At 42.5% G+C, this 13,442-nt stretch overlaps 1 long non-coding RNA gene across 1 annotated transcript; it reads left to right on the plus strand.

The window, feature by feature from the left end:
- The first annotated feature begins 3,649 nt into the window (after positions 1-3,649).
- LOC309532982 lies at positions 3,650-6,998 on the plus strand. The gene is made up of 2 exons (XR_014220080.1): positions 3,650-3,978; positions 6,694-6,998. It is a non-coding gene; the product is annotated as an uncharacterized lncRNA (long non-coding RNA).
- Positions 6,999-13,442: the final 6,444 nt, after the last annotated feature.

Below are 13,442 nucleotides of genomic sequence, written 5' to 3' on the forward strand. Positions count from 1 at the left end.
ATACTAAAAGCTCCTCGACCCAGGGAGGCAGAAAGTACTCAGAAATGAAGACAGGCTCACTTAACGCAGCACGCTGATGTTGAGTGATGAAGACAGAATAAAAATCTGACCAAGACGTCTGCTGCACATAGAAAAGATAAATACTGTTCTACAGACGGGAGCATTTTCTGAACTGCATTCTTCGTGTCTGTGTAAGCATATGTAACTGTAATTTCAAAACGGTCTAGCTTCGGATAGTTCTAGCTTTCCTTTCTTGCTTCATCAACCACAAACCCCAAAAGAAAATGCTAAGCAAGCTATGTAGATTACATCAGGGTCACAATTTTATAATTTATATACACAGAGAGAGACAGGGATCTACAACAATCTATCTATGTCTGACTCTAATCACTATTCCCAATTCTAAAGTGAGAGTGAGGAATGATTATACCTTCTATCAGTTTTGGCTGATACTGTGGCTCTATGCCTGGGAAACAGAATGTAACCTGAGACAGCTGCTTGCTCCCTTCCTTCTTTGCCCCCCTTCCTTTTCCTCTTCCTCTGCCCTCATTAGCTTTTCCTCCCTTCCCTTCCCTTCCTCCTCCTCCCACCACTGCTGCTATTTTGGACCATCTTTACCCCTCAGTGTCATGTGTGGTGTAGTGGTTAAGAGCGGTGGACTCGTAATCTGGTGAACCAGGTTCGCGTCTCTGCTCCTCCACCTGCAGCTGCTGGGTGACCTTGGGCCAGTCACACTTCTCTGAAGTCTCTCAGCCTCACTCACCTCGCAGAGCGTTTGTTGTGGGGGAGGAAGGGAAATGAGAATGTTAGCCGCTTTGAGACTCCTTCGGGTAGTGATAAAGCGGGATATCAAATCCAAACTCTTCTTCTCTGAGGAAGGAAGCTCCTGGCAGCACCCTGATCAGCTGTTGAGTTCCCCTTGCCCTTGGGGGCCGTCTTGCAAGTGGCTGCAGGAAAGGGACTGTGAGCATCACCGCAGGAGGGGGGCTTCTAACACTGAGGTGAAATTGTGAAGCCCTCTTGTTGTTTTTGCTATTGGATGCTTTCCGTTTTTTCCGTAATCTGGCTATTGATAGTACGGAAATCTGTTTCTTTTTTCGTATGTTATGTTTGCTATTGCTTTGCTACGTTATTGTGAAATTGTTACTGGGTTATTGTTTTGCTGTGTTATGACATTGTTTCTATTGTGCTTGTTTGAAATGCGTTGGGGCAGGGGTAGGAAACTGGATCTGGTTGGCAGGCCAGATTTTTATCTCCCCTATTACTCACAGGCCAATGTGACAGGATGACAGGGTTACTCACCTGTAAATCACTTGACATCATAAGGACACCACACAAGCATAGTATTATAGATTGTAGATTCAGAAGGGACCTTGAGAATCATCCAGTCCAAGCCCCTGCAATGCAGGAATATGCAGCTGTCCCATATGGGGATCAAACCTGCAACCAACTGAGCTATCCACTTGGTCATTAGGATTTCAGAGCACTACTTGCCGGGCTTGCAAAGAGCTGTATGTGATGCACTGAAGCGCTGATTATCAGCTGAGCCTTGAAGCTGCTGCCTATTAGATTATAGGCAGGGACTTCAAGCCTGATTTCTGCAGGTATTGGCTGTGCAATGAAATGACCCATGGGGAACATATTTCCGTAGCCAAGCCAACAGGCATCAAGCACATCAGCTGTTTGGTGGTGACAGCAAGCTTCCCTTGACAATTCAGTCAGGAGCATACTTTAAGGCAACTTCAGCTCCACTTTCCCTGCACCTGATGTCATGTATGACACCAGGTGTGGGACAGATGGGCATGGTTGGGGAAAAGCAATCCTGCAGGTTACATTAGGGCTTGTGCCAGGCCTACCCATCACTGCATTATGATGCAACATAACCTGGTATTCTGAAATCACATCTCACTGTGCATTCATTCAAGATGCCGTTGGTGGTAATCAATGTTAGTCACGGTGTAGACCCTTTGAAATCAATGTATTGAAGTAACTTCATTCTTCTCCTCTGAGTTTGACTTGCTTGGAGCTCATCCAATGTGAATAAGCTGTCAAAGCTTACCGGGTGAGTTTTCTGCAGATTTATTTATTATGTATAGGATTTATGGTTTGTTTCTATCCCAAAGACACCCGAGGCAACGTATACCTTAAAAACCCCAGTACAATTCATTACACTATAAAATCCTTGGAAGTCCAATAAAAACCAGCATAATACTTTACTGATTCATCAATTATGGATAGGCAGAGTGGTCAGCAATATGAATTTGCATCATCAAATGGTTACATTAATAGGAACATCTATTGGGTCCTTTTTTTGGTAAGAGAGGATAGACAAATGCAGATAATGAAGAGTTTGAGATATCTGAGATTCACAGAATTTGTTGTCTTCATTATTATAAAAGCCAACATGTTCATGTACTGATTTACAACATATGAAAGATACTATGAACTTCAGGACTTGGTCCTGATCCCTGCCATGTCAACCCCGTTTGGCTTGAATTAACAATATTTGATCAGAACTTATAGATAGTAGGTTTTCATTGGCTAATACTTGAGCTGGACTGAAAATCTCCCTCCCCCATTTCCAGTGGTGTAGCGTGGGTTGTCAGCACCCGGGGCAAGGCACGTAATTTGCGCCCCCTCTGCCCTAGGGGCAGAGAGCTGCGAGTGCGAGCGTGCCCCCCCAGATGTTGCGCCCGGTGCGGCCGGGGCCCCCCCTGCACCCTCCACCCTACGCCACTGCCCATTTCACAATCCCAGTTGTATTCAACTTCCATAGGATGATGAATAATCTGGCATATGGGAAGTATTGGAAGAACATCTGGAGAATACATGACATCAATATTCCCAAAGAATTTTTGAGGGGGAGCAAATTATATTATGAATATAAAAGGTCAGGAGACATTAGAAGGGAGAAAAGAAGAGTCTAGGATACAAAGAAAAGGGGGGATGACAAAGCATAGAAATGACAAGGCTATCTAGGAATATTGCCATTTAAAATATTTGTTCTGGTTTTTGTTTTGTTTTTTGAAATCTGCAGTTGCACCGTGATCTTCCTGATTATTATAAACTAGCTGAAATCTAGAAGCTGCATTTTTTTTATTTACCTTTTTTACCTCTCCTTCTGGGTTTCTGCTTCCATAACTTGACAAGCAGCATGCTAAGGATCATCTTCTACTTTGGCGATCACTCGTAGTGGAGTAAGATTGTTTTCAATAAACATGGTTTGAAACGTGAGTCTGTAAGTGACTGTGGAGGCCAATTCTGGATCCACACGTCCTTCCACAGTGGGGACATAGGTTTCTGGGTGGGAAGTGATCACGCTGAGGGTTTACAATATCCGAGGCAACCCTTCCTGCATCCCAAAATGGTTTAAAACTTCTAGGGTGACAATGGACAGCTTCAAGAAAAATGCAGAGAGCAAAGCCAACCCCTGTATATGGCGTTCATTGACCTGACTAAGGCCTTTGACACCATCAATCGTAATACCCTGTCCTTCTGAAAACTGGCTGCCCAGATGCTAAGGGTAAGCCAATCTTGAACACTTTCTTAGCACAACTGTATCCATTGCCGGTCCCCTGGCAACCTGGAGCAAAGCATTATGACATCATCAGGGAGCTTGGCAACAGTTCATGACGCTTCCTGCTTGACTTTCTGGCCGGCTGGCACAAAATCTCATGGCCAAGGGAAAACGAAACAGTGAAGAAAATGAGAAGGAAGAGATCCATTGTGCTGCTGCTGCTGCTGCTGCAGAAGAAGAAGAAAGATAGCTATCTGAATATATGAGCCTCTTCCTCTTCGGCTCTTGGAGTAGTGGGAGCGATATGCTCTCTGAGCAGTAGTGGAATGCTTCTTTGTGAATGTAATTAAAGAAGAAGGTAGAATATCTTAAGAGACTTAAGGAAATCCCCGTGTGCTTGAGAAACTTTTAAATACATTCCGGAATGAAATCTGCAAGAGTCTTCAAATCCCTGCATTGAGGTAATATGAAAGTTCACCTAAGAGATTTCCAAACATATGTTTGTATGTGATCTCAATGCAGCTTGCCCTCTTTCCATGACCTAGTTCCACCACCAGCCAGTCACCATGAAGCAAGAGACTAGATCAAGAGAATTGGTTAAAAAAGCAATGTTATATAGTATATGTTGTTGAAGAAAAAATCTCAGTAGACACATTTATTTCTGTTGCTCCTCCATAATGCACTCCTGCTCTTTGCTGGCTCTCTTTGTGTTTTACTCTTGTGGCAGAGCATCTGTAAAAGAACAAGCACCATCTTCCCTTTTAGCAATGGTTCATATAATCTGTAGCAAGTCGAGCAGAAAAAGTAAATCTCCATCATTGGGTTCTTGAGAATCTGGAAGTGTTTCCCAAGTAGGGTTGTGTGCTCTCTGGGTTTACACTGGGGCAACCCAGACAGATGGGTGGGGTACAAATAATAAAATAATAAAATAATAAAATAATAAAATAATAAAATAATAAATTATTAAACCTCAATTTTGGGGGGTTTATACTTTTTCTTGTGTCTATGAGGAGGACTTGAATTTCTGGGTAGGGTACAGGGATCATCCACTCCCAGTCTCTTTCCTCCATTCCAGCATAATTTTACAGTTCCCAATGCTTTTTTTCACTTTCATGAAGAGTGACTAACAGCCGGACAACTTTTCACGCATAGCCATTCCCTGTGAAAACATATGGGGAAAGGGAGAATGGCTTTGCACATGAGGTCATCTAGGAGAGATTTAAGATCTCTTCAAAACTCTTTGACGAAAGCAGAAACAGGCTGAAATTTATCTGAAATTTCTCTCCCTTCCCCCATTTTCTCCACCCACAATTTTGGGTCAGCTCTACCATTTTTTTAAAAAAATTGCAACCCTGTTTCTGGAGCATTTGAATCGTGGAGCTAAAAGTTCCCCATGTAGTGACAACTTAACAGAGAAAGGAGTTGCAAATTGGCATATGTTGCTGTCAAGTCTGTCAGTCTTATGGAGAGAAGGAAGGCAACATTAAACTTATTTTAACACTTATTTTACCGACACTGCATCTCCTCCACACAAAACCTCACTCTCCTCCAACTCTACCTGGCTACATAGAAACAAATGCTGGATGTCTTCTACAGCAGAGCAGAAATGTAGGAGAAAGTGCAGCAGGTAAAGAACTGACTTTCTCCTTTTTTTTAACCTGGGAAATTTGAATACAGCACATGCTGATTTTTCAGGAAAGGACGTCTCCCATGCATTAATCCACTGCTGAGTTAAAGCATGGGGTGCTACAGAAAGAAAGACCGACTTAACAGTATAATGAAGGGACCAAGCCAAGAAGAAAAGTGTGTGCGGCTGTCAAAGTTATGCAGCTAAGAAATCACTGAGGCAGGGAGCCTTCTGACAATGGCAAGTGGGGAGCGCAACTGAGGGCTTGATGTTATGAATGATAGGTTAAAAAGTTTCCGGATGTGGAGGGGCTGACATGCAACCACATCCCTGCAGTGAAGAAATTACCTAGCTGCAGAGTCCCAGTCGCCCTGCTGTTTATACAGAATTGCTTTAATAAGACCGTAAAAGAGGAAATTACAATGGCACAAAGCAGAACAATATGTATAGTTCAGTGGGAAAGCCATAAAACAAGCAATAGGGAGTATTGCTTTCGCAGCTTGGCCCATTATTTTAAGGGGCACTGCTGCTCAACAAGGTATGCTGATGTTACAGATGATTACCAAGGCTTGAAGTCAAGGAGGGCCCAAGATGCTAAAGCTCAGATGTGCTAGCAAGTGATGGCACAAGCATACGTTCTATGGCAGAGATTGTATGGATGCCTGAATATTGGCTAGATGGACAAGTCAGTCCATCAGTTCTTTAATGGTTGGTTCTAATAGCTGATACTTCACAGTCATTATTTGATAGATGGTATGTTATGGATTTGAATACAACCTATCCATTCTTAAGGAAATCAGCCCTGAGTGCTCACTGGAAGGACAGATTGTGAAGCTGAGGCTCCAGTACTTTGAGGGGACAACAGAGGATGAGATGGTTGGACAGTGTTCTCGAAGCTACCAGCATGAGTTTGACCAAACTGCGGGAGGCACTGGAAGACAAGAGGGCCTGGCGTGTTCTGGTCCATGGGGTCACGAAGAGTCGGACACGACTAAACGACTAAACAACAACAACAAATGTTATACTTGATATGAAATTGTCTTTATTTAGCATTTCATAATATTTTATCAGCAACATGCAACAGTGTTTCAGACTTGTCAGAATTCTACAGTTGGCATGCAGTGGCATTTAGTATTAGACAGCTTATAAGATTTCATATGTGACGGGTGCTAAATCAGGCAAGAGATGTCACCAACCTAAACCACTCACATTTTGAGGAAAGCTTTCGTACTTTTTTTAAAAAAAGTGAGTTTCAGTCTTGAACTTGACACCTGACATTCAAAATCTGAATTGTGAGACTGAACATTTTAGTGAATATTTGTGGACATTCATTTAGGAGCAGCATAGTATTATCACTGAAATTATGTGAAACTTTTAAGCTATCATATGTTGAAGCACAGTAGTCCCACTTGTGACTACCCTACTGCTTCAGCCAAATTTGCTGGCACGAAATCCTGGATCTTTCAGAATAGTTGACATCATGATGTATCAACAACTAATCAGCCATCAAGAATCCTCTTTAATAAAAATGCCTTGTTGTTTTCCTTAGGACCATTTCCCTTAGGACCAAAAAGTCTGTTAGGCATCTCTTTGCAAGCAAGATTCCATGATGAGATGTGAGCGTTTGAAGTTTTTATTTGAGTATGAAGTTATATTTACAACAACAACAACAAGCTGAGGTGCATTCTGTCACATGATCCGCTGCATGCATACCAAAATGGTGTACTCTTAGGAAGGCTGTACAGATTGATTTCTCTGTAGGTGTCAAGCAGACCCCAGGCATCAGCATATCACTCTAGATTGCCCCCAGTGTTTCAGGCAGATAAAGAAAGACGCAAAAAAAGTTATATTTGAGCTCTGCAGTGTTTAACTTCTTTATTGGTTGTGGTGATCCAAAGCAACAAACCAGGCTCAGAATCCATCTTCTCCAAGTTTGACCTGTGCCCTAAGCTTTACTGCTTTTAGTGATGAATGCTAAGCACTTTCCTATTCAATTTTGCTGGGCAAAATGTAAACATGGCTTTCATAAGCAATCTTTTACAAAGGAAATCTATACATCTCTCTCTCTCTCTCTCTCTATATATATATATATGTATATATTTTTTATTATTTGCTTTGTATCCTGCAAATTTATTCTTATTCTTTTCAAACATCTCATCTGGTTGGATTCAGGAAAACAACAACTCTGCATTTATAAAGTGTCAAAAGATTGGCATCATTTCTTGAGATAATTGTTACCATGTAAACTGACTGCTCACTTCATGCTGTAATAAGTCATGTAACTGGCTGTAATTTTCCTCTGTTTTCAAGCTTCCAGTAGATTCCAGGGATCTTGAAAGTTAAATCTAAAGTTGCCTGATTTATTCAATGGTGGCAATCTAGTCTTTTATATATTGTATGTGTTTGGATTATTCATGTATTTGAATGACTTTGTATGATTGTATGATTTTATCGTTTAAACTTATGCCAATAAAGGCCAATAACAACAATAATGACTAGTGCAGCTGGCCTTCTTAATATACATTTTGTTGTTGTTGTTGTGCAAATAGCAGTTGGAGGGAAGCCTGAGCAGCCTCTGGACCATTGGCAGTGGGTAGATTGGGGAGGAGAAGTTAAAATTTCTCTCTCTGCCACAAGGAAGCCTGACAAAAAAACACCTCTTCAAAGTTTCAATTTTCATTTCAAGGGACACTCCCAGTGGGTTTTACAAAAAACACCACACACACCCTGTCAGGCCCATGGTGCAGTATGAGAGTATTAAATTCTTCATCCCTCATAGTCCCAAGGCTGCTTCCTTGCAGAGCGCACATTAATTGTTGTCATGCAGTTAGCATCATGCACACCCTTAGGCACAGGTAATTACTCTAGATCAGGCATAGGCAAACTCAGCCCTCCAGATGTTTTGGGACTACAATTCCCATCACCCCTGACCGCTGGTCCTGCTAGCTAGGGATGATGGGAGTTGTAGTCCGAGAACATCTGGAGGGCCGAGTTTGCCTATGCCTGTTCTAGTTTTAACTTCTGATGGGGAAGGGCTACAGATCAGAGGTTGAGACATCTGTTTTATTTGCACATGGTTTCAAATTCCTAGCCCTGGCATCTCTAGGCAGGACTGGCCTGAAACATAGGAGAGGTGCTGCCAGTTAATGAGCTAAGTGGACCAATCGACTGGCTTGGGCTGAGGCAGCTTCCTATGTTTCTGTTATGCCGCATTTAGGTTTAACATTATGCTGCTGCAGCAAGTTGTGCACTCTAGGAGGAAATGCCTGGGACCCAAAATTGATGTTGACCCTCCCCCCCTCAAAAAACAGCTCCATACTCACTTGTTCCCTTTTCCCTTTAGAGTTTACTTCCTGGAAGACATAATGTGTGTTTTCCCTCTCTCACTCCTCCAGGGAGAGTGGGCAGGGAAACACACAATGTGATTAATGTCATGGGAACATGTTTCAAGGACAGAGCTAGAGAACGGCTTCCTATTCGCAGAAGCAAACCAGTACTTGGCGTCACACCTAGTTGTGTTCAGAACAAGCACAACCACGACCAATCAAAACTCTCTGATAAGTATATAAGATTTTTTTATTAAAAAATCAGTAGCATGTTATTCCTTTTCATTGGCCATAATTTCAAAAGCAAAGGAGATAAATAAAAATAGAAGATTCTGAAAAGCAGATATAGTCAGAGATATTGTGCCATTGGGTGAAAACGTTGGTTACGTTCACACAGGGCTCATCTACACTAACATTTGTTCCACATTTCTAGGCACAGAATGAAGCTTTCCAGGTCTGTGTCCAAGCACTTTTTGGTGGTGGCGCCGCTGCTTTCCCCATGAAAACCCGTTCCTTACTGCTGAATCAGAGCAAATGGAAATCCATGGAATACCCAAATTTCTGTTTGCTCTGATTCAGCAGTAAAGTTTGTGTTTTCCTGGGGAAAGTGGTGAGGAGAGGTGAGGGGAAAAAACTCAGGCACAGCCCAGAAAAGCACAGACCTGTCCCTAGAAAGCATGGGGCAAAAGGTATTAGTGGATAAGCCCATACTTCTACATTTTTAGGCTTACATTTTGATCTCCTTAGAAAATGTAACTTTTGGTGAAAAGATGGGGCTTGGAAGAATGGTGCTCATACATCATATTTCATGGATCCGACACCCCTAATGGGGTCTGGCTTTGTTAACAATCAGGTCCCAATCCTGCCAAAGTTCAAGCCACATCAAAATAGCTCTATTTTGCCCTCCTGGATGAAAGACTCCTCTGCCTCTCCCTGCCCCCCACTCCATCTCAAACCTTCTCTGGAGAAAAGAGATGGCTCGTAGTGAATGTAGAACTCAAGATTTAAGAGCTGGGTGCTGCTCTAAGGAGCATGGGGACTTCCCAGCACCAATACATGCTCATAGCAACACCCAAACCTGAAGTTTCTGGTTCCACAAACCTTCCTTGTGATGTCCCACCATCTCTGGTTGCTTTGAGAAGGGAGAGAGGATGAAGCAGGGACAATTTGCAGTAGAGGTTGACAGTGGGGTGACCTCTATTCTCACCATGTTCCTAATTTGTTTTTTACAGTGGAACCTCGTGTTACGTACTGTCCCTCTTGCGAATGCTGCGGGTTACAAGCTCCGCTAACCTGGAAGTAGATGCTCCCGGTTGTGACCTTTGCCCCGGGATGTGAGCGGAAGTCAAGCGCCAGCAGTGCAGCAGCAGGAGGAGGCACTATTAGCGAAAGCGTGCCTCGTGTTACGAATGGTTTTGGGTTGAGAACGGACTTCCAGAATGAATTAAATTCGTAACTGGAGGTACCAATGTATAGGGCCTATTCCCCACTGGGGAATGTTCACCTATCACTAGCAACGTATGAAGTGGCTCTCTGGTTTTCGCTGATACTCAAGAATGTTCAAAATATACAACTTACTAAACCATGGGGTAACACAGAAAGAAACAACGATGCCTTATACACAGGGCATCCAATTTGTCATCTTTGCTTAAAGAAAACCCGCAGCTACAATGCTGGCCTAACAACCAGGTCTCCTCTTTGTCTCCTTCCATTTTGCAGTGCTTTCTAGAGTGGCCACTGTCGGAAGCGTGTCATTACTCGAGTGCTAATGAATTTTCATTTTATTAAAACACTTTAAGGCTAGAAAGTGTGCCCCCAACTCATTACTGTAGTAATTGAGTATACATATTTATTTCTCTGCCATAATAGCTAAAGTGCTTAATAAAATTGCTCCGGTACAGGAAAGAGGCTGTAATCATTGAGGGGCAACAAATAAGAATTGTGCAAATTTACCAATTGCACTCTCTAACTACACTCTGATGGTTCATAAAGGAAAGCTGGCTGCTTGTATGCACTCTGGTTTATGGCCGAAAATATAATTCCTTTTAATAAAACATACAGCACATTACACAGTGGTAAGGTCGGTTCTTTGCTGCTCCAAATATAATACAATTTTATTTTGGGATTATTCTCTTTCAGGACTGCTATGGCCACAAGCCAGAACGATGTGTGTACTCAATGTTCTTATTGTCAGGTAGGGCAGACAAGACTCCCAAAGGCATTCAGTCCTCTAATAAAAGTATTGCCTTGCCAGATCTGACCAATCCCCAGCGAGGCAAACACCCTGTTTCCAACAGCAACCAGCCAGAGGCCCCTAGAGAGTTCACAAGCAGGGCATGAAAAGCAATGACCATCTCCGGCTGCTCGTCTCCAGCTTCTGGTATTCAAGGATATCGTGCCGCTGGACAGAGAGGAGCTATAAAGGCATCGTGACTCACTGCAGGTGATAAGACCTAGGCTCCAAGAATTTGTCCAGATTTGTGAATGCATCTCTTTGCCCTGTTACGGCTTGCAACCAGGAAGTTCCACTTGTACACATAAGGTACCCGACCACTGACAAAATTGCAAAGAATGGCTTGCAATATTAATGGAGGTCGGGGGGGGGGGTGCTAGCCAAATTTGATGGAAAGAAATCCTGCTGCACTTACAGGTCCAAGCTATTCATCAGGTTCTCTCACAAGACTCACTTTCACTGCTAAATCCATGGTAGAGACCTTAAAGGTAAAGATAAAGGGACCCCTGACCATTAGGTCCAGTCATGGCCGACTCTGGGATTGTGGTGCTCATCTCGCTTTACTGGCCGAGGGAGCCGGTGTACAGCTTCCGGGTCATGTGGCCAGCATGACTAAGCCGCTTCTGGCGAACCAGAGCAGCGCACGGAAACGCCGTTTACCTTCCCACCAGAGCGGTACCTATTTATCTACTTGCACTTTGACGTGCTTTCAAACTGCTAGGTTGGCAGCAGCACGGACTGAGAAACGGGAGCCGACCTTCTGATCAGCAAGCCCTAGGCTCTGTGGTTTAACCCACAGCGCCACCCGTGTCCCTCTGGTAGAGACCTTATGACAGTCCAATTCAATTACATACTATCAGGAGTGTGTATGGCTATTATTTATATCACTCATGCAGCAGTAAGGGCTGAGGGGATGAAACAGCAAGTTGCCTCATAATATGTAAAATCAGTCACATAGTTATACATTTTGCTACATCATCGGTTGGCAGAGGCAGGGAAATGCACAATGCAATGATGCCATGATACAGGGTTCATGATCTTAAATATTTTGGGGTGAGAGGGAACTCAACCTGAAGGTGTCATTTTCAGCAGCAGCCTTGTGTCCACATATATACAGTCTTACCTTGGAAGTCGAACGGAATCTGTTCCGGAAGTCCATTCAACTTCCAAAATGTTTCTGATTGGCTGCAGCAAGCTCCTGCAGCCAATCGGAAGCCACGGAAGCCATGTTGAATGTTCAGCTTCCAAAAATAGTTCGCAAACCGAAACAGTCACTTCTGGGTTGGCAGTGTTCGGGAGCCAAAACTTTCGAGAACTAAGCTGTTCGAAAACCAAGGTACTTGTGTGTGTGTGTGTGTGTGTGTGTGTGTGTAAACCAAAGATCCTAGGGCAGTGTACAACATTAAAAACTTAATTTACACAGCATAATAATAAAAATACAACACACAGAATAATAATAAATAAAGTAATCATAAAGTAATCATAATAACAGTCTCTCTGTCTCCCACCCACCCCCTATTTACCATGTTATTTAATAGCCAAAGGCCTGGATAAAGAACGGCACTGGGCGAACTCTCTGAGGAAAGCATAATATTTTGTTATAATATGTAGTTCCACTCCCACCCTGGTCTTAGGAAACCCACTATTTCTCACACAAGGAAATATAATTGTATTATTTTCTGATATTTTTTTTTACGTTTCCCTTCCAACAAAAAGCACTGAAGTTGATTACCCAATTAATTTTATTAGTTTCAGCCATAGCTGATAATGAGACAACCTAAGTTTTAGCAGAAGCTGAACTGTAGCAGAAAGGAAACAGTGCCAGGGTTGTGATCAAGACATGACGGGATGAATATTGCTACCTCCTTACATGCCTAGTTTCACTACAGCCCTAGTGTGAGCATATTGACCTAGAATTCCAAAATATGTCCTGATCAACACAGGAAGTTAATATCTTTGTCAGCTTCCCATGACTGTGTCCAAAATGCAAGAGTTTATAAAGGATAAGGAGACAGGAGGCATGAAGAGTGGAATGAAACAATCAACTTGACCCCAAATGTTTGCCTACTGGGGAATTCAAAATTAATTTTTAGGTTCAGAAATTTTATGGGATGGAAGAGTTTAAATAAGTCTAACCAAATTTGGTCAGGAGAGGTCCTACACATTCCAAAATACTTGGCACCAGTAGAGTTATCTTCACCTGCCCTACCACACCTGCTGAAATTAGGTTTGCAAGAAACATTCTGTCATAGCAAATACACTAGGTTGTGGTGACTGCTTGGTTGTAGTGTGTCTGTGTGTGATGCCCACAACAGTTTCTCTAGTTTACAAATGTGTCCACAAATCCATAAAGGTTTGTGATACCCTGAAAAGTCTGAAGCTGATTCAGAGAAGGAAGACTTTAGGAGAAGTGTGATGTAGTAACCTCAACAAAAGTAATAGGAGTTGGAATGTACGGCTGTTACATTTATTTCCCCCTATTGGTTGAAAATAAAATTAGCTGCACCAAACTAGCAAATATGAACATCTTTATTTTATACAAAGAGATATACTGAGCTTGCCAGTTGGGTTATCCCAAAATCTCAGTGCTATTATTATTAATTACCCAGTTTAAACTCCAGTGGTAATGAAATTACTCTGCAGCCTCTGTATCCTTACAGTTGAAAGACATAGTGTGCTTAAGAAGAATATATTGTAGCACTTAAAACATCATTTAAAAATCATTTCACAAGAGGCGTT

The sequence above is a fragment of the Podarcis vaucheri genome (genome assembly GCF_965113315.1).
Source record: "Podarcis vaucheri genome assembly, chromosome: 5".
Classification (NCBI taxonomy): Eukaryota; Metazoa; Chordata; class Lepidosauria; order Squamata; family Lacertidae; genus Podarcis; species Podarcis vaucheri.